The sequence below is a fragment of the Chaetodon trifascialis genome, chromosome 13 (genome assembly GCF_039877785.1).
Source record: "Chaetodon trifascialis isolate fChaTrf1 chromosome 13, fChaTrf1.hap1, whole genome shotgun sequence".
In the NCBI taxonomy this organism is placed as follows: domain Eukaryota; kingdom Metazoa; phylum Chordata; class Actinopteri; order Chaetodontiformes; family Chaetodontidae; genus Chaetodon; species Chaetodon trifascialis.
Window position 1 is genome coordinate 10,117,310 of NC_092068.1, and position 18,731 is coordinate 10,136,040.

Genomic DNA, 18,731 nt, shown 5'->3' on the forward strand with positions numbered 1-18,731 from the left:
GATTTTGTTGCTTAAATTAATTTATTACCAAAATAATATACAATTATGTGTATGAGTCATTATACGAAAGCTTGCCATTAAGTGTCCCTCAAAATTAACTCTTCTGTAAATTTGAACAAAAAATAAGTAAACAATAAAGCATTTTATAATTTATATTCCTTATGTGTCATGTAACATAAAAACAAATAAAATGTATTTTGCTTTTTGTTTTAAAGGATTTTTAAACACTTTTGTGTGAAGTGTCTTGCAAAAAAAGGAAAAATTACCTGTCCCTCACTAAGATTGTTCTACTTCCACCAGCTATTAAGGCCAAAAAAAGCCAAATTAGAACATAAAAACTTAAACTAATACCAAGGCACAAGTGTTGTTTCACTACTCATGAATGGATTTTTAAAGAAATATGTTGCAAATGTGCAAAAAAAAAAAAAAAACAACTTTTAAGTTGTGTCCCCTTGTCGATGTCAACCAGGTTGGTTGTTGAATCTTTGCTTACTTAAGGACAATAAATTTCCTGGTACAGATGACATGACTGCAGAGTCCTTTTCTGTAAGGCTGTTAGAACTTTGTATGCTAATGGAATAGCTCAATTAAAATGAAAGACCTATTTTGGGAACATGGGACCTCTGGGATAATTATTGTTGCATTGAACTTGACAGTGATTACATACCTCCTCAGCACGACTATAAACTACCCAACCAGAGGCTCAAGAAACTTCTTCCTCTCCCCAGTTTCTTACATGTTTATGCATCAGGTGTATATCAGAGCTGAATAGAAATTATGCATGGATACAAAAATAATCAGTTATTTCATTTTATTTTTATATTAGAATTAAAAAAAAAAACATATGTGAAACATAACATTTACTAACCAGCCAATTTATTGCAAACCGTCAGATTCATGTTTTCCCCTGAATTATTTTTCAAGTTGTGTTCAGTTAACCGCTCATGACTACAAATGCAACCATCTGACTTATTTTGCAAGTACAATAAAAGGTTCTAGCATCAGATCTGCTATCCTTGTCATCATTGGTGTGCAACATGGAATGACCTGACAGATGCTGCTAAGTTGTCCAATGATACTCTGTTGACCTTTCCAATTCATTCAATTTGGGATCAGAGGCTGTGCTCTGTCAAAAATATATCTTCAGTATCAAATACTTCTTAAATTTTTTTTTGCTTTTTGCATTTCAAACAAACAACATATTCAATAAAAAACAAAGACTCTTACATGACACCTCTTTAAAAACATTTAACCAGCATGTAATACAAAAATCAGCTGTTGGTAGAAATGACCCGCCACATGATCATACAGAACAACAGCAAGAAAGATGTGAATTAATGTAACAGTCACTAGACATGATAAAACTACTGTAGATTTCATGTTTCATTTCTTTGCGAAGCGCTTTGTATGCAGCTCAGGTTAAAGCGCTATGTAAGTGCAGCATGCTAATCATTTCCCTAATAACAGCTTATCAAATCTTTTCATTCAATCACAGACATCAGAAGAGACAGATTCCCATACGTTCTTATGCCTTGTCACCATTCCCTGCGATAATCACACAGTTTCATTTCTCTGACTCATTCTTTTCTTGCTGAACATCTGAGCCCACTTTTCCAGCTCTGCCTTCACTTCACTCGCTTCAGGGCGTCCTTCTGGCTTCTCACACAGCATTAACTTGATGATTTGCTCCTGCAAACAAAAAAAAACAAACAAGGTCTTTCTACCCACAATAATAACTTCTGTCATACTAGAATGTTGCAGGAGCTCCACTCCACAGTATTACCGACATTTACACTGTGATATCATTCACATACAGACAGTAGAAGTCTTGTTTGGCGACCATCATCATGATTAACTGGCACCCTGTAAAATACTGTTTCCTGGTGCGAGTAAATCAGTTAGAATAAGAAGAACATATTAACGTACCTCTCTGGGAAAAGTCAGTGAGAACTGTTTGGGGAGCTTCTGATGTCTGGCATCACTCAAAAGCTGGTATTCATGCAGTGATAAAAGGAAGACAGAACATGTTAGTTAGCCTGAAATCTACTAATAATTAAATTCCTGAACATTACAAATGAATCCAAAAAAATAAACCAAACCGATAAAAAGATTAACAATAAAGTTCCATCATATCTGCTATCTACAGTACATACTGGTGTATACTTTGCTGGGCTCTTATTTGTATAGGCCATAGGTCTACATAATAACATCGTCCTGCCATTTGTCAAACAATAAGCACAATGTTTGGCTCTGTTTACAGGAGACTCACCTTTCCTCTTTCATGGCCAGATGAGACTTTCCAAAGGAGTTCCAAGTATATCAACCCCAGAGGAAATATGTCCACTTTCCTGTCATAGTTCTTCTCCCTCTTCTGTGACAGAAAATGAACACAGTACTGACAAAAGCTGCCCAATGTTATCCTTTCATCAATCATCATGGTACATTAACTAGTTATGCTCATTGTAAAGTGTGGTGGGCATCTAGGTAGTCAGCATGATTAAGGCCATTAGAAGAAAATTTGTTGATGCAAAGCTAAAGAAGGGTTAAAAGTTATTCTTAGTAAAGACCATCTCACTTGTTCAGGAGCCATGTAAGTCGGGGTTCCTTTGCACACTGTTCTGTCGATCAGAGCACCATCATCGTCTCTGGTCACCAGACCAAAGTCCCCAATCTTCACTTCTCTATCCGGTCCAAACAGGATGTTGGCAGGCTTACCAGTAAAAAGCAAAATCAGACATTAAAACAAATAAACATCTCTCTCTTCCTGTGATGGGCAATAACACATATGAACAAGTGAACTTCAAACTTGAAAATGAACCAAGACCCTCTCCAGTGAAAATCACATTTTTAACCTGTTAACATGTCTGTGTGGTGTTTTTTTGTATGCTATAAGACATATCGCAACTGAAATAAGCAGTCAACGCCTCGTCAGGGTAAACCAGAGGACATTTCAAATGCTTCTGTATACTGCACAGTCTGGTCTCACCTTAAGGTCCCTGTGGATGTGCTTCTCAGAGTGAATATATTCAACCCCGGTAACTATTTGTTGAAAAATGTTTAGACCTTCTTCTCGTCTCTTGGGGTCTTGCAGAGACTTATCGTTCTTGTCATTAATCCACTCTTTAAGTGTTCTGGTGTCACATAGCTCCATCTGAATATAGAGGTACTTTGCAGATGAACTGTCTGCAGACCTAGAAAAGTAAGAAGAGAAAAATTATTTCATTGCTCCTGTTTAACTTGAAAGTAAAAGTTAGGACTTTAGGTATGTGCACTGGACTGACTGGAACGAGCTGTTACTGTCATCTGAAATGGTCCATTGGTTTCCTGAATCCTCCATCCAAAATGTGTAGTATCTAACGATATTACGGTGCTGGAGGTCTGATAATGTGGACACCTCTCGAAGAGATTTCCTGATCCAAAGGAGAATGAGAAAATTATTTAGTCAACATAGAACTTGCACAAATACTAAACATGCAATAATGCACACTGGTACTGCATACGCACTCTTCACAGCTGACAATCTTCACAGCAAAATGCTTCTTCAGCAGTTTATGTCTTGCTTTGTAAACACGACCAAATGCTCCACTGCCAAGATGGTGAACGTCATCAAAGTCTGAAGTAAACCTGCCAGAATTAATGCAATTGTTTAGGCAAAAAGGTAAAAAAGGTGAAAAACATAGAAATGTCTTCTTGATTGTACATTAATTATTTGTACCATTATAAAACACACATGCTGCAAGTGAATGCATCTTTTTCATACCTTGACGGAGTTCCCATATTCCTGTCTTCAACAGCATGCTTAGAAAATACAAGAATAAAGTAGATTCAAATTTTGAGCCCTGCTCTGATTATTTACATTTGCTGTGTACTCTTTAACAACTAGCGCATAAAATGTATCATCTGCCACATCAAAGCAGCGATGTTGGATGTTGTCTTTTGATCTGCTCAATAGTTGGGGAGGGATCACAAGTAGTAATTGGTGTTGCATAAACAGAGTACAAGAGGGTGGATTTTTCTTTTAACTACACAGTCAAGATTGATGGAAAATGCAAACCTGATCCTCAGAAGAGTTCGATGAATCAGTGAATATTCCTGAGCTAGTTGCACATGTTGGCATGCCTTGTGATGGTGCAGGAGACTCCCTACAAGAGCACAGTAAGAAAGGTGAGTACAGCCTTTGCATTATAAACTACAGTGTATTTGAGTATTAATAAGCTCCATCTACTGAAGCTGGTGTTGACAACCTGGTTGATGGATCATCTTCTGACATAGCTGACCCACTGTCCATCTACAATTCACAGAGAAAGTGGTTCGTTGTTACAGTGTAGCATGTTGCAAATAAAGTGGTATACCTTCTTGTAATCTGCTTGAAATTAACGTCATTTTTCATATTAATCAAATATGAACCCAGACTAAACTCTCTTGCTCTTACAATGCTGCTATTAGTCCGATGTGATCATTAAATATCATTAGTGTAGATTTTTTGCTTTACCTACTAAAGGTTTTTTATATTATGAGAGAACAGACCTGAGCATTTGAAGGGTTTGATGAGTCAATGAATGCTATTGATGAAGATGTGCTCTCTGATTTGCTTTGGGATGATGATTCTTCAGACTCCCTGGGGGAAAACAAGGAGAGACACGAATAAAGCTTTCTCAGTATTTACAGTAGCTCCATGGTCTGCTCTCCTGCTAAGGACAATAAGTGGCTTACAGTGTAGCTGATGGCGCTGACAATGTATCTGGGGCACCATCTTCGGACGCTGTCGATCTGAAGGACACCTAAAATACACACAGAAGGTTTTTTGCATAATGACATAATTATTTCATGTAAAATTTCACCTCAGTGGAACCGTTTCATTTAAATCTGCTGCCGTTACAGTTTGGTATAATCTTTTCTCAACAGGGTGAGTGAGATAACATAATCTTTTATTAATCCAGGAAACATATAGGAAGTAGAAATATCAAATACCTTGCTGTCCCAGTCGGACTGTTCTTGAAGAGCAGACCAGGCCAACCGAGCTGCATTGTGTTTGGCTTCCTTGATAGTCTTTCCCTCACCTTCAGGGTAGTTCTTATCGTCAATCACTAATTTGTAAAAAAATCTGTGTTGCGTTTTTTGAAAAGGAGGAAATAGTTTAGATCATTATGCATGACTTTTAATATTGTCTACAACTGAACATCCATCAAGAACAGGTTAGAAGGTTAAGGTTTATACTCACTGAAAGTTATGAGATGAACCGTTTCTCCTCTCTTCAACGTATCTATGGGTGCGGTTTGTCTTCTGACAGTAGTGGTTCACTAGTCCAATGTAATTTGTCTTCTTAAAGCTGGTGTCAGACCTCAAATTGAGTCTTCTTGTCTTATTACTGTAATAAACAAGTAACATTTCATACTGATGAAGACATGAAAATGAAACAATGCACTACCTTTGTGATTTACTCACCAGATATCAGAAACATTTAGTTCCTCCTTTTGTTGAGTTGGTGTATGGTTGTAAGTCTCATCTGCAGTCTTGGGAATGAAAAAAAGTACAATTTTGAGATGTTTCACACAGTTCGACTGTAGCCTGCTGAGTATGTGACACCACAACATAATAAGCTATAATTTGTGCATGCTCCCCCCTCTAACGGGCTTCACTATTTGTTTGCCATTGCCTCTCAACACCAGGGAAAGAATTTCATGCTCACTGGCCAGTCAGGGGATAGCACCCTCCCCCCAGGCAAACCAAAGTGCATGCATTGCTTGTGTCCCTTTTCCACTCAGCCACTTTGAAAAATGGATTTTTCTTGCGAGCTTTGTCATCAGCGTTACAAAAGGATTTTCTTCCTCCAACTTTGTGTCTCCTGCAACTTGCTGATGCTGACTGCAGATCCCCACAAGTCCTGCTTTCTCTGCCTGGGTTGGCGGCATCATCATCTCTTGCGTCCCTTGTCTCACTTAATACAAAGGGGAGGGTGACTTCTGTGCCTACCAGAAGAAAGACCCCTTTCCCTCTTTAAAGATGATGACGCAGAAGCAGCCTATCACTATCCATTTGGTGATCTGTGTGGCATATTTGCCTTGGCCACTGACATGATAATGACCCTGCTGTCTCTCCATCCACCTCTCTTGACTCCCGCTGAGGGATTCAATCTCTGGCCATTAGCATGTTCTCCAAATGTGTGTAAATGGTGGTGGTGCCACTCAGGGAGAGAGAATTCTTGACCTACATTGATGATTGGCTGATTCTCACTGCCTCCAGGAAGGAGAAGCAATGGTGCCTCACAGTGTGGAAACTGAGAGGGTGAGACTGAGCAGCCTGGGCCTTCCTGCATTATAGCAGTAGGTCATGCTGCTGAATTTCAAATGAGACGAGGAAGGTTGGAAGGCATTGGCATTTTATAGGGGGGCAGTGCTACCCCTGATTGGACAGTGAGTACAAAATGCTTTCACAGGTGCTGAAGTGGAGTCTCATAAGGGTAAACCAATAGCAAAGTCTCAGGGCTATGCACAACTGGAGTTACATCCAAGTAACTACATTTTTTCAGGCCTAGGATTAATCAAGGAGAAAGTGATGTTTATTACTGACCTCTGTAGTTTTAGTGCCACATATCACATCATATACAAGCTTGGCTGCTTCCTCCTTAGCTTCCCTCTTTGTTTTCCCAGTGACAGTCGGATACTCCTTATCACCAACCACATACCTACAGCAACTAATGGCATAAAGATTTACTGTAACACATGTGTAAATTGTGACACAATAGCTAAGAATTTGGATGGAATTAGGAGACTTACTGAGTTGTATTATTTGGTCCCAGTCCTGTTGACTCCTCAGCCCTTACAGTCACCCTGTTTTTCTGACCATATTCATTGAGCCAACATATATAGTTGATGTTACTGACAGGAACTGATGCAGTTGAAGCCTTTGCTGCCTCTTCTGTCTGTCAAGAGAATGACAAATATACATGAAGGAGACATTTGCCATGAACTGGTCTTTAACTTTAAATACCTACAGTCCAACATGCTCTAATTTAGCAAATAGGACCTAAACTTACAGAGCCAACTGAGTCCTGATGTTTGTTGTTCAACAAGCAATTCAAGGCATTTTTAGCTGCACTTTGCTTGGCATCCTTCTTGGTCTTCCCCAAACCATTGGGATAGACTTTACCATCTAGGACTGCCCTCTTGATGAATCTGAAGAGGAATTGTCATATTTGTTATACAGGCAAGCTGACATGAAATGACCTTAGTGGAGTTGAGGGTGATCTGCACATCATATTCAGCCTGTAGGAGGTAACAACTGTCACACAGTACACTGTACAGAACTACAATTTTGAGGTATATCAAATATTTACTTCAGGAGTTTTCAGATATACCCTGACCAGCTTTATATCCTTATATCCACACCACCCTAAAGAAGAGACTGCCCCTGTGTAACTGGTACTTGAGTAAACTCACGTTCGGTTATGGTCCGGGCCAACAGGGCTTTGGTCCTCAAACTGCAGCACACAGCGTTTTCTCTGTGCGTATTCGTTTAGTTGAGCGACGTAGTTTCCATTTTCCATCATAAACGACGAAGCTGTTTTGTCTCTTGTCCCTTCGCGTCTTCCTGCGCATATCCGAGATCCGTTTCGATTCGGCGGATCTTTAATACCTGTAAGTTTCGATTTCCTCGTATAAACGTCACATGCGTTTGCTGCGTATGAGGAATCAAAACTGGAACTGGACACCGATCAACCTACCTTACGACTGTGAACTACGGTATTCCATTGATGAATGTATCCTTAGTTATCAAAGACTGCAGTCCATGCAGAATGAAATGGATCTGTGCAGTGATTTGCGCACCGTGTCTCACAGTGGGAGCAACATTTAAGGATCACTCTGTACATGTCATTTCTCTTTCAACACCTCAAATAAAACATCTGGACTACTATAATCGATTGCAGTAGCCAGTGTTGTAATTGCAGGCTCTCGAGAACAGAAACAGAGTATATTTAAGACACTTTCTGGTTTATTATATTTAGTCCACTCCACTCGCACACAAGAAATGTGTTGCATACTTAGGCACAATACTTTATTATTATTATTTAAAGGTCTAACACTTTTTACTTGATAAGACTGAACAATCTGTCTCTGTGCTGCATTTGTCAGGTGATGCTCTCAGTTTCTGGTAATACTGACTGGCTTGTAAAGCTGCAGCGGAGGACTCCACTGCTTCTCCTGCAGTCTAAGAGCCTCAGCTTGTCCACAAAAGTTTTTGAAGCGGAGTCATAAACTGCAGGCAATTACAGACCGAACATATTGTTTTCATGGAGACCACAGCCAAATCTACAAGTAAACAGTTGAACAATTGCATGCACTGGCTGGAGGAAAAGTACTAACTTGAGTCCTGTCTCCAATGCTCAGTCTTCATCTCTGATCTTTAGTTGTCTTGCACTTACAGTTTTGGGAATCAGTGAGAGAAACATAAAGGAGAAGCATTTGGTACATGAAGGTGATTTCACATTGATCAATGCAGAGCTCATGGAAGCCCCACACAGACTCATCATCCAGCAAACACAAAATACAACAGTACATACAAACTTTACAGAAGATGAATGACCATTACACCCTTGTTGTCAGTGTTTTATTGTCCACTTCAGCCCATTCATTCTAAAGCAAAGACTGTAACGTCACATTACTTTCAACCATTTCCACAATAGAATGCATTATTTCAATACCAGCTGACTCAGGACATAATCATTTGTTAAACGTCAGCAACTTTGCATTCCCTGATTATAAAATACACAGGGCTGTGTGCTTTTTCCCCATCAATACTACATAGGTTGAATCATGATTTAGTCACATCAGTTCATTTAAAATGTTATTAAAACAGACACTTCCATTAGCATTCAGAGACTTCCAGGGACCACTACTATGGAACAAGATGCTGAGCAGTCATGCTTGTGAGGACTAGGGCTGTCACAATTATGACACTTTAGTTGACGATGGTCATACAAATGCTTTGTAATTAACTGTTCTGTTCCTTTCATGCAACAGTGTTATCGTTGTGTTTGTTAACTTCAATGGCTACTTGTCAAAACAGTGCGCACATTGGCAAGTGTGTCAGTTCATCTTCAAATACTTTGTGCACAGGCACAATGCTCCAGCTCTCACTCTGCAGCACACAGGTTTGTTGCATAGGCTGACCTATTTCAACGAAAATGTGGTTCAAGATAAAATAAATTTAGTAGGCCGCTTGATTTTATCTTCAACGTTAATAGGCAATGAGTCAATAAGAAGCAATGTTTATTGTTAAGTTATGGAATTAGAGACACCGAGTGGAAGCGACAAAATTCAACAAAACCTTCTAAATACCGCTAACACTCACCTGAGATTTTCCCCTTCTGTTCATAAAAAGTTCATGTGAGACATCGATGGAAACACATAAAAAAAAATAATGGTGTCCCAAAAAATATTACATGACAGATCAGCTGTGCAAACTGAAATGAAGCAGCGAAGGACTTTTCTGTAAATTATCTCCAGCACAACTTTGCCCTGAGCTGTTACTGCTGCATCCATCGAGGAGTCTCTCCACTGTGAATGAGGACACCTGTAATTGGCAGCTCTACATGATCGTCTTACCCTGAAAAGCATGACACATGGTCCCATACGTGCTGCAACAACAAAACCTGCCCAACGGCAGGAAGGTCTAGAGAGCCAAGCTCATTTTTACCATACTTGTTTTCCAGCTATTGGAACCATTATGTGAGTGTCAGAAGTTGAGTGCAGCAAGATAAAAAGTTCACACAACTCTGAACTTGAAAATTCTGACAGTGGACACCACTCATTGTCAGAATCCCTACTTATAAACGTCTACCCTGACTTCACGACAAATCAGCTGAAGGGCGACATAAAGTATATTTACCTGTATTTAGTATGTTGAGCTTTAAATTTATAGGTCTGTCTGAAGTTAATGCTTTTATTTTGTTTACAGTGTCACGTAATTCATGTCCCCTCTTGTACATTTCAACCAACAGGGGTGGGGGGTAGGATGTATTTGTATACTACAGTATTTGTATGAAGCTACTGAATGGATTATTTAATTTTAATATTATATTTGAAATAAAATTTTTACTGGCGTCCATTACCTCAAGCATAGATTTTCGGCTGTGTACTGTATGTGAAGGGTACATAACTTGCCAACATTTGCCAATGAAACATCAGTTTTTTGTTTCTGACATCTATGGAAGCAAATAAGAGTCATTAATCAGATTAATTAATTAAACTTTCCTTTTTGATAAAGCTTATAGTTAGGGCGGGCTCAGGCTTGTCCTGGACCAGCCCCTAGTTATGCTGCTATAGGATTAGACTGTCGGGGGACCTCCAAAGATACACTGAGCTCCTCTGTCCTTCTGTCCCTCTCCATCCGCACGCTCTCATGTCCTACCACGGCGTGTTACTAACTTAGCTCCTTCCCCGGAGTCTCTGTGCTTTGTCGTCTTGCAGGTTCCCATGGACAGTGGCTGAATCTGGATTGTGGATTGCAGCTGCGTCTCCTGCCTTGGCCCTGCCTGACATCCACTGCAACTGCTACTGCTGTTATTACATCCACTGTCACTGTTACTGTGATTGCATGTCTGTCTCTCTCTCCCTGACTGCATTTCTGTCTGTCTGTCTGTCTGTCTGTCTGTCTGTCTGTCTGTCTGTCTGTCTGTCTGTCTGTCTGTCTGTCTCTCTCTCTCTCTCTGTCTGTCTCACTCTCCCTCTCTTGCTCTTCCTCTCTCACCCAACCGGTCGAGGCAGATGGCCGCCCACCCAGAGTCTGGTTCTGCTCGAGGTTTCTGCCTGTTAAAAGGAAGTTTTTCCTCGCCACTGTCGCCAAGTGCTTGCTCATGGGGGAATTGCTGGTTTCTTTGTAGATAAAAGAGCTTGGTCTGTACCAGCTCTATATGGAAAGTGTCCTGAGACAACTTCTGTTGTGATTTGGCGCTATACAAATAAAATTGAATTGAATTGAATTAATATTTGGAGCTTGTGAAACGGCGTTCACAAATAATTCCTCAGGCTGCAGTTGTTTATCACCTTTTGTGTGCGTGTGAAACAACTGTGTGCATGTAACTGAAGGTGTGAATTAAAAGGTTTGGGAACAGTTCATAAAGTGCCAACAATAGTGCAAAATGACTGTGGATAGCTCAAATAATTGCAATGATGCCATAACTGCGACAGGCCTAGTGATGACTGAAGCTTTCGCCTCCTGTTTGAGCTTTTCCTCGCAATGATCAGACAGTTCTGCTGTCACGACACGCATCTTTACGTGACACGAGCATACGGGCATTCTCTTCAAAGTCCAACTTAAGTTTACTTGCTTCAGGTCGCTCTTCAGGCTTCACACACAGCATTGACTTTATCATTTGGTTCTGCAACAAAGAACAACAAACAGGTATTATAAAGTCCATAATATCGATAAACGCTGCCAGTGTTCCCTTACATTTCCCTCAAGCTGACTTTTTTTGTGCAATTTTTTTGACACACTTACATCAGCAGCCCTGTTTTATGCCACCCTGTGGAAAATACTGTTTCACATGTCCAGTAAAAGAGAGAATGCTCGTTTACCTCGAAGGGGAAATGGTGCAAAAATCCTTCAGGAAGTTTCTGGTTTCTGACATCCTCCCAAATCTAGAATTCATGCAGTGATAAAAGGGAGTAAGAACATATAACTGCTGTGATACAGATCGATAAGCTGTCCAATAGGCCTTTTTCACAGAAGACATTTGGACATGTCACAGAAGGAAAAGCACAAGTGTGAATAATCATATCGAGAATACAGAATATTTTCCTACTATGACGAGTCAAACTGTCAGCTATGAAGAAGGCTCTTCAAATATGAAGCTCAACTGTTCAACTGTCTGCTACTTTGCTTATCTCTGAAAGCAACTCAAAGCAAAAAGCATTTTGTTAATGGTCTAATCGATATTTATAGATTCTTTGAACAACTCACCGCTTTCCTTTCGTGGCCAGTAGAGACGTTCCAAAGGAGTTCAAAATATATCAACCCCAAAGCAAATATATCCACTTTTCGGTCATAAGTGGTCTTGTTTTTCTGTCACAGAACAAGAATACAATAGTGACAAAAGGCACTTTGACTCGATAATAAAACAGAAGGATGTTATTGTCATAGAGACCATCTCACTTGCTCTGGAGCCATGTAAGATGGGGTTCCTTTGTACACTGTTCTCTCCAACAGGTTCTCAGCATCGTCATCATTCTCAGCAGTGACCAGACCAAAGTCTCCGATCTTCACCTCTCCGTCTCGCCCAAACATGATGTTGGCAGGCTAACCGTGGGGAAAAAAACAAGCAAAAATGTCACTTCCTGCCTGATGTGACATCATACATGATGTGATTCTGTTCGTCTCACCTTCAGGTCTCTGTGGATGAGCATCTTGGAGTGAATGTACTCCACTCCGCTGACAATTTGTGTGGCAATGGTTAGACTTTCTTCTCTTCTCTTGGAGTTGCGCAGAGATTTCTTCACATTCTGAATATTCTTCTCGTCGATCCACACCCTGAGTGTTTTGGTGTCACACAGCTCCATCTGAATATAGAGGTACTTCATCACAGAATCACCGGTCGACCTAGAAAAGAAGGAGCAGAAATACAGTGTCATGACATCCATGCTGTTTTACTAAAAAAGTAACACATTGATGGGACTTACTGTGAACTGCTGCAACTGTCAGCTGCACTGTCCCACTGGTACCCTGAATCCTCCAACCAACATGAGTAGTATCGAACAATGTTGCAGTGATGGAGGTCTGACAATGCCCCCACCTCTCGTAGAGCTTTTCTGATCCACAAGGAGAACGAGAACGTGGCTCAGCTAACGAAGCTTTGCATGTAGCGCTCGTTTGAAAGGGGAAACGAAATGAGACCTCATTGAGACTTGACTTACTGTTTGCAGCGGACAATCTTTACAGCAAAATACTTGTCCAGCAGTTTTTGTCTTGCCTTGAAAACGCGACCAAAGGCTCCGTTGCCAAGGCACATCATGGAGTCAAATTCTGATGAAAACCTGTTCAGATCAAACCGTCGAGGCAAATATGAGACTATACAGATAGCAATTATTACGAATCTAAAAATGTCTTTCTTGTTACGTCATCTATTAACACACAGAGCACAAACATAAGGCCACAGCAGTGCTGAAATCAAGCTGATCCTGTACTTACAATGTTGTCATTTTCCATACCTCGAGGTTACTGACGTGGTCCCTGTTTTCTCACTCTGACTAGTTCCTCTATTCTTGCCTTTGAAATTGGGCATTATATCCTTAATAAAAAAAATAAAGTCATGATACAGAGATTAAACTTTCCAACAAAAAATCAGCAGGATAAACGTACGTGATTAATATGGTCTTACTTTACCTCTTTGCTGTTTCTGCGAGCATTTGGAAAATTTGCTGCAATTCTGAGAGGACAAGAAAAATGATAATCAGCAAAAACATCAGGTGAAATACTGTGTACTGTAGCTGTACAGTGGGTCTCAACAGACGGCTTACCTTATTTTGGGTTTCCCATCAGGACTTTGTAAGATCTTTGTAAAAAAAGGTAGGGAAATATAGCCAATTACATTTAAGCCTATATACATTCACAATCCATTATAGCAATTGGACGGAGCCCTACAGAACTCAGTAATCTACACAGCTCAGAGCACAAAAATGTTTAAAGTGTGTGCTGAGAATAAGATTAAGTTACTGACACACTCTTGGTCTTGTAATACTATTGCATTATTGTCTACACGTGTGACCCTCAAGATTACAAAAAAAGCATTCCGGTGATCTATTAAGTCACTTTCTGACATCTGAATAATCAAAGCCAGTTAAAGGTCCAGTGTGTCGGGGGAATTAAGGGGATCTAATGTCAGAAATAAAATATAATATTCATATTTATGTTTTCATTACAAACTGATGAACCATAACAGCGTCATGGGATTACAGACCTGAGTCTTGGGAAGATCTGATGAACTGGCGAAAACAGCCGAGTCGCTTGACGTCATTGGCACGACTTTGGATTTTGTGTCACGGAGCTCCCTTAGAGAACACATCGAGACACGTGAGCAGAATATTGTCAACATCATACTGTACCGTCTGCTGTGCTCCTCAGTCGGTGCTTACAGCTTGCTCGGCGGGGTGGACAGCCTGGCTCGCACAACATCATCAGTTGCAGGTGATGCTGAGACCTGAAAGCACAGAGGAAGTGCTCTGCTGTTACACAGCAGCATGTTTTGTAGACATCAGTGCTCTGTGGCATGTGGTGCAACATTCGTGTCGTAATCTTTAGCATAACATTAATGTGACATTCTTGGTCCTAACGTTCATATAAATGGTTGAAATATTACGGTTGAGGATTGGTTTAAAACCTGTTGTTAAATTGGAAATTGTCCCTTTGCCAGATTTCAACAATTCTGATGACGTACGCGACACAGATTGTAAAAACATTTTGATTCGACATCGTGATTACGTTGCATGTTTCATAGTAGTGAACTTCAAAGGCGGGTAAGCCGTGGTTTCTATGGTGTCATGGAGCAGATAAACGGATGGTTACGTAAACGGCTCAGGAAACATGTGCAATGGGGCTGTTAATAATCTACTAGGTGACACATGAAAAACCAGAATTGAACATACCAAAACAATATAATATGAATTACCTTGCTGTCCCAGTCTGACTGTTCTTGAAGAGCAGACCAGGCCAGCTGAGCTGCGTTTTGTTTGGCATCTTTGACGCTCTTGCCCTCACCCACAGGGTATTCCTTACTGTCGATCACTAATTTGTAGAAAAATCTGTGTTGGCAGGGAGGAAATATTTAGATTATTGTGCTAAGATTTCTCTTTCACATCTATCAGGAGCTTTCATTCAGTGTCCATAGTGTCTGTTGAGGTTACAGTCTGTCATACTCACTGAGGGTTATGTGGGGGACCGCGTCTGCTCTCAAAGACGTAATCGTGAGTGCGCTTTGTTTTCTGACAGTAGTTGTTGACGATTCCTACGAAATTTATCTCTGCGAAGTCTTCGCCTGTCGTTATCACACTTAAGTTCTTTGTCTTATCACTGTAACATCAAGACAAATAAGACACTAATTAAAACCTTGAAAATTAATAACAATAATGATGATAAACTGTGCTTGTATAGCACCTTTTATATAAGAAATGCAGCTCAAAGTGCTTTCCAACAAAGAAATCACAAGTGTGTCCCATAAAAAAAAACATGGAAACAGCTGAAAAAACTTAATGGAAAATAAAACTACATATAACACATTAATATATATATTAGTGCTGTCAATCGATTAAAATATTTAATCGCGATTAATCTCATGAATGTCATAGTTAACTTGCGATTAATCGCAAATTCATCGCACATTTTTATCTATTCTAAATGTATTAAAATCATTTTAATACTCTTATCAACATGGAAAAGTGGATAGGCTTGCTTTGTGCAAATGGTTTTTTAATTGAAAACAACAACGTGTAGTGTTATATATCACACTAACATTCTCACTTTGAGCAGACATTCACATTTGAATGAACCAAATCTCACAGAATTTAACACTGTCAATAAACAGATGACAAAAAAATAAATACTTGGTTACAAAAAAGCCCCTTCAACAGCCCTTTTATAGGGATCATAACAGGGTGATACAAGATAAAGTTACAAAGAGCACATTACCGCTATTATCAATAAATTAGGACTCAGGCTATAGTGCAGTTAAACCATGGCTTAAACTTTCCTTTCTTAAGTTTCCTTTGAACATAATAGCATCCATATGCCTCTGCTGTCGAAAGCCATCCATTGTCGCCTGGTTTTGACAAGGAGGCGGCGGAGAATTCGCATTCGCCGTGTGTTTGGCCATCAAGTGGGATTTCAGACTGGATGTGTTACGGTGATAATTCACTTCACACCGACAATACACACAAATAACTTTGGTCTTGTCAGTCGACCCATCTGGCAACTTTTTGAAACTAAACTTTCCATTCAGAATCTTGTTCGCATCCATTCCGGCGTTTCACGACATCCACACAAACCGGTAGCCTACACTTTACAGCTAGCGAGCAGGCAAGACCAAACACGTGCGTGGGGCGTGTCTATTGTTTTGTTTCCGGTTTATAACCGGATCCTATAGTTTTTCTTATGTTACTAGCAGTGGCCACAGCTTATAAAAAGCTACAAGTTCACTGGGTCACAAAGAGCGTTATTCTCATGATAAAAAAATGATGCTGTTAAAATTGATTTGCGTTAACACGTTAATAACGCGATATTTTTGACAGCACTAATATATATATAACTTTGACTTGATGACAATAGTAAAAGTAAGATAAAAAATAAGATGGCTGTGGTGGAAATCAAATATCACTGTTTTTTAACATATTGCTGGTTACAGTGAAACCCCAAAACAGATGTTATGTTTAATCATAACCAGACACAAACCAAGCAGACTCAAAAGGTTTGTGCTCACCAGACGTCTGACACATTTTTATTCAATTCCTCCTCTCGTTGATTTAAAGTGATGTATTTCTCCTCCCCAGTCTTGAAAAAAACACAGAATATATTATTTTTTTATGATTCAGTGATTGCAGCGTCGCTTGCAGCATTTGAAAAATCTACTCGAACATTTATGACATTACAGTCAACTCCTCGCTTCCCTCTGCAGTTTTCTAGGAATAATAAGGAATTTGAGCTCAGATTAGACCGTCGTGAGACAGGTTAGTGTATAACTACTCACCTCTGTGGTTTTACTCCCATATATCTCATGATAAACAAGCTTGGCTGCCTCCTCCTTAGCCTCCCTCTTTGTTCTCCCAGTGGCAGCTGGATACTCCTTTTCACCAACCACGAAGCTACAGCATCTAATATTATACAGAAAGTACTTAATGGTGACTGAACATCTGTGAATGAATGAGGGTGAAGTGTGGAGACTTACTGAGTCGCACAACTTGGTCCCAGTCTTGTAGACTCCACAGGCTTTATGTGCACCCTGTTCTTATGACCGTATTCATTGAGCCAACTCACGTAGTTGGTTTGAGTGATACCGGCCTGTTGAGCAGGTGAAGTGGGAGCTTCTGCTTTATTTTCTGCCTGTCAACAAGACAACAAATATATGTGAAGACATGCGCACGTGAATTGGTCTTGTAAGCTTTGAGATACACAAAGTCACACATGCAGTAAGTCAATAAAGCCGTGCAATGATCTTACAGTGGGAGCTGGTTCCTCCAACAAGCCTTTCAGGGCATTTTCAGCTGCATTCTGTCTGGCTTCCTTCTTATTCTTCCCCACACCCTCAGCATACGCCTTACCATTCAGGACTGCTCTCAGGGTAAATCTGAGAAGATATGATCAAACTTTGTTCGGCAAGATGAAGCAGGACTGTGGTGGGATGGAGGCTGCGATGCAAAGAGAGGAGGCTGCACACTTGATTAACATCCCCAAAGGTGAAGTTAGTGACTTGACAAAGTGCCATTTGATGGCTGCCATTTGAAAAATGTCTTTATTGTTGTCAAACGACACATGAGTTCAATATCAATTCCTAAACTGTTGTTTTTCAATATCTAACTTCAGGCTACAGACACAGTTCAATCAATACTCCAAGAATGCTAATGTTCAACTCTCACACATCTACTACAGCCTTTTCTGAAGTGCTGCTACACTCATACTACCATATGCTATTTTATTATTAGTCATATGTCTATTATTATTATTATTATTATTATTATTGTTATTATCATTATCATCATCATCATCATCATTATTATTATTATAGCTGTTATTGTCATCATTGTCAGTGCATATTGCTCTCTCTTTCTCTCTAAACTTCACTGGTGCAGGGCCTGCTTCTGCTCGAGGTTTCTGCCTGTCAAAAGTAGGTTTTTCACCGACGCCAGGTGTTTGCTCATGGGGGAACTGCTGGTTTTTTTAAAAAAAAAAAAAAAAAAACATTGTCTAGACTAGTGCCATGACACACCTTTATTCTGATTTGGCGCTATTTAAATAAAAACTGACTGGAAGTGAATTAAAATTGAATATCAGGGCACATTACTTTACACTGTCCCATTGCTTTCCCCCAGTGGGAATCAGAGAGCTGGTTCAACTCACGTTTTAATGTGATCGGGGCCATCAGATCCAACGTCCTCATACTTCAGCTCGGAGCGTGTTCTCTGCGCATACTCGTTTAGTTTAGCCACGTAGTTTTCCATTATAAATGAGCCATTCGTCCGAAGGACAACTCAAATTGTATTAAAATAAGAGAGCACGGCGCAGTCTTAACAACATAACATCTCCGTTTTCATGTCAACTCCGCTCCCATGTCTTCCTGCATCAGAGCGGACTTTCAGTTCAGCCTCAGCAGCGCTAAGTTTCGTTTTCCAGGGAAACGTCACACATGGCACCTTAACGTGACATCGGAATTATCATCATCGCTTCAGCAAACTTGGGAAAAAGTTTGTAGAAAAAAGGGGTAAAATAGTAAAACTCGTCTTACTCTGGCTAGCGGCCATTCGATATCCATAGATGTTACGTATTCTGCCAGAAGTTATTTTGACGGGCGCCGAACGCTTGCTTTTATTTAATTATTCATTTTCAACTGACATTACTTTTAGCGTCCAACATTTCCCAAGACGCTTCAGCGCTGCGTCTACCGCTAAGACTGATGGGAGCTGGAGTTGTTAATACCAATCGAAAACGATCACAGTTCAGCAATTAGTTGACATCCCAGAGTATTTAAAGGG

The 18,731-nt window shown here is 40.0% G+C and overlaps 1 protein-coding gene and 1 pseudogene across 7 annotated transcripts in view; one reads left to right on the forward strand and one right to left on the reverse strand.

The window, feature by feature from the left end:
- lyst (lysosomal trafficking regulator) overlaps positions 1 to 16,441 on the forward strand; it is a 262,116-nt gene extending 245,675 nt beyond the window's left edge. For all 7 annotated transcript variants that reach the window (XM_070977221.1, XM_070977227.1, XM_070977228.1 and 4 more), the window contains one exon: positions 16,430 to 16,441. The gene's annotated coding sequence lies outside the window, so the exon portion shown is untranslated. The remainder of the gene's footprint in view (positions 1 to 16,429) is intronic.
- On the reverse strand, positions 1,555 to 18,263 carry LOC139341510 (uncharacterized; annotated as a pseudogene).
- Between the last annotated feature and the right edge of the window lie 468 nt (positions 18,264 to 18,731).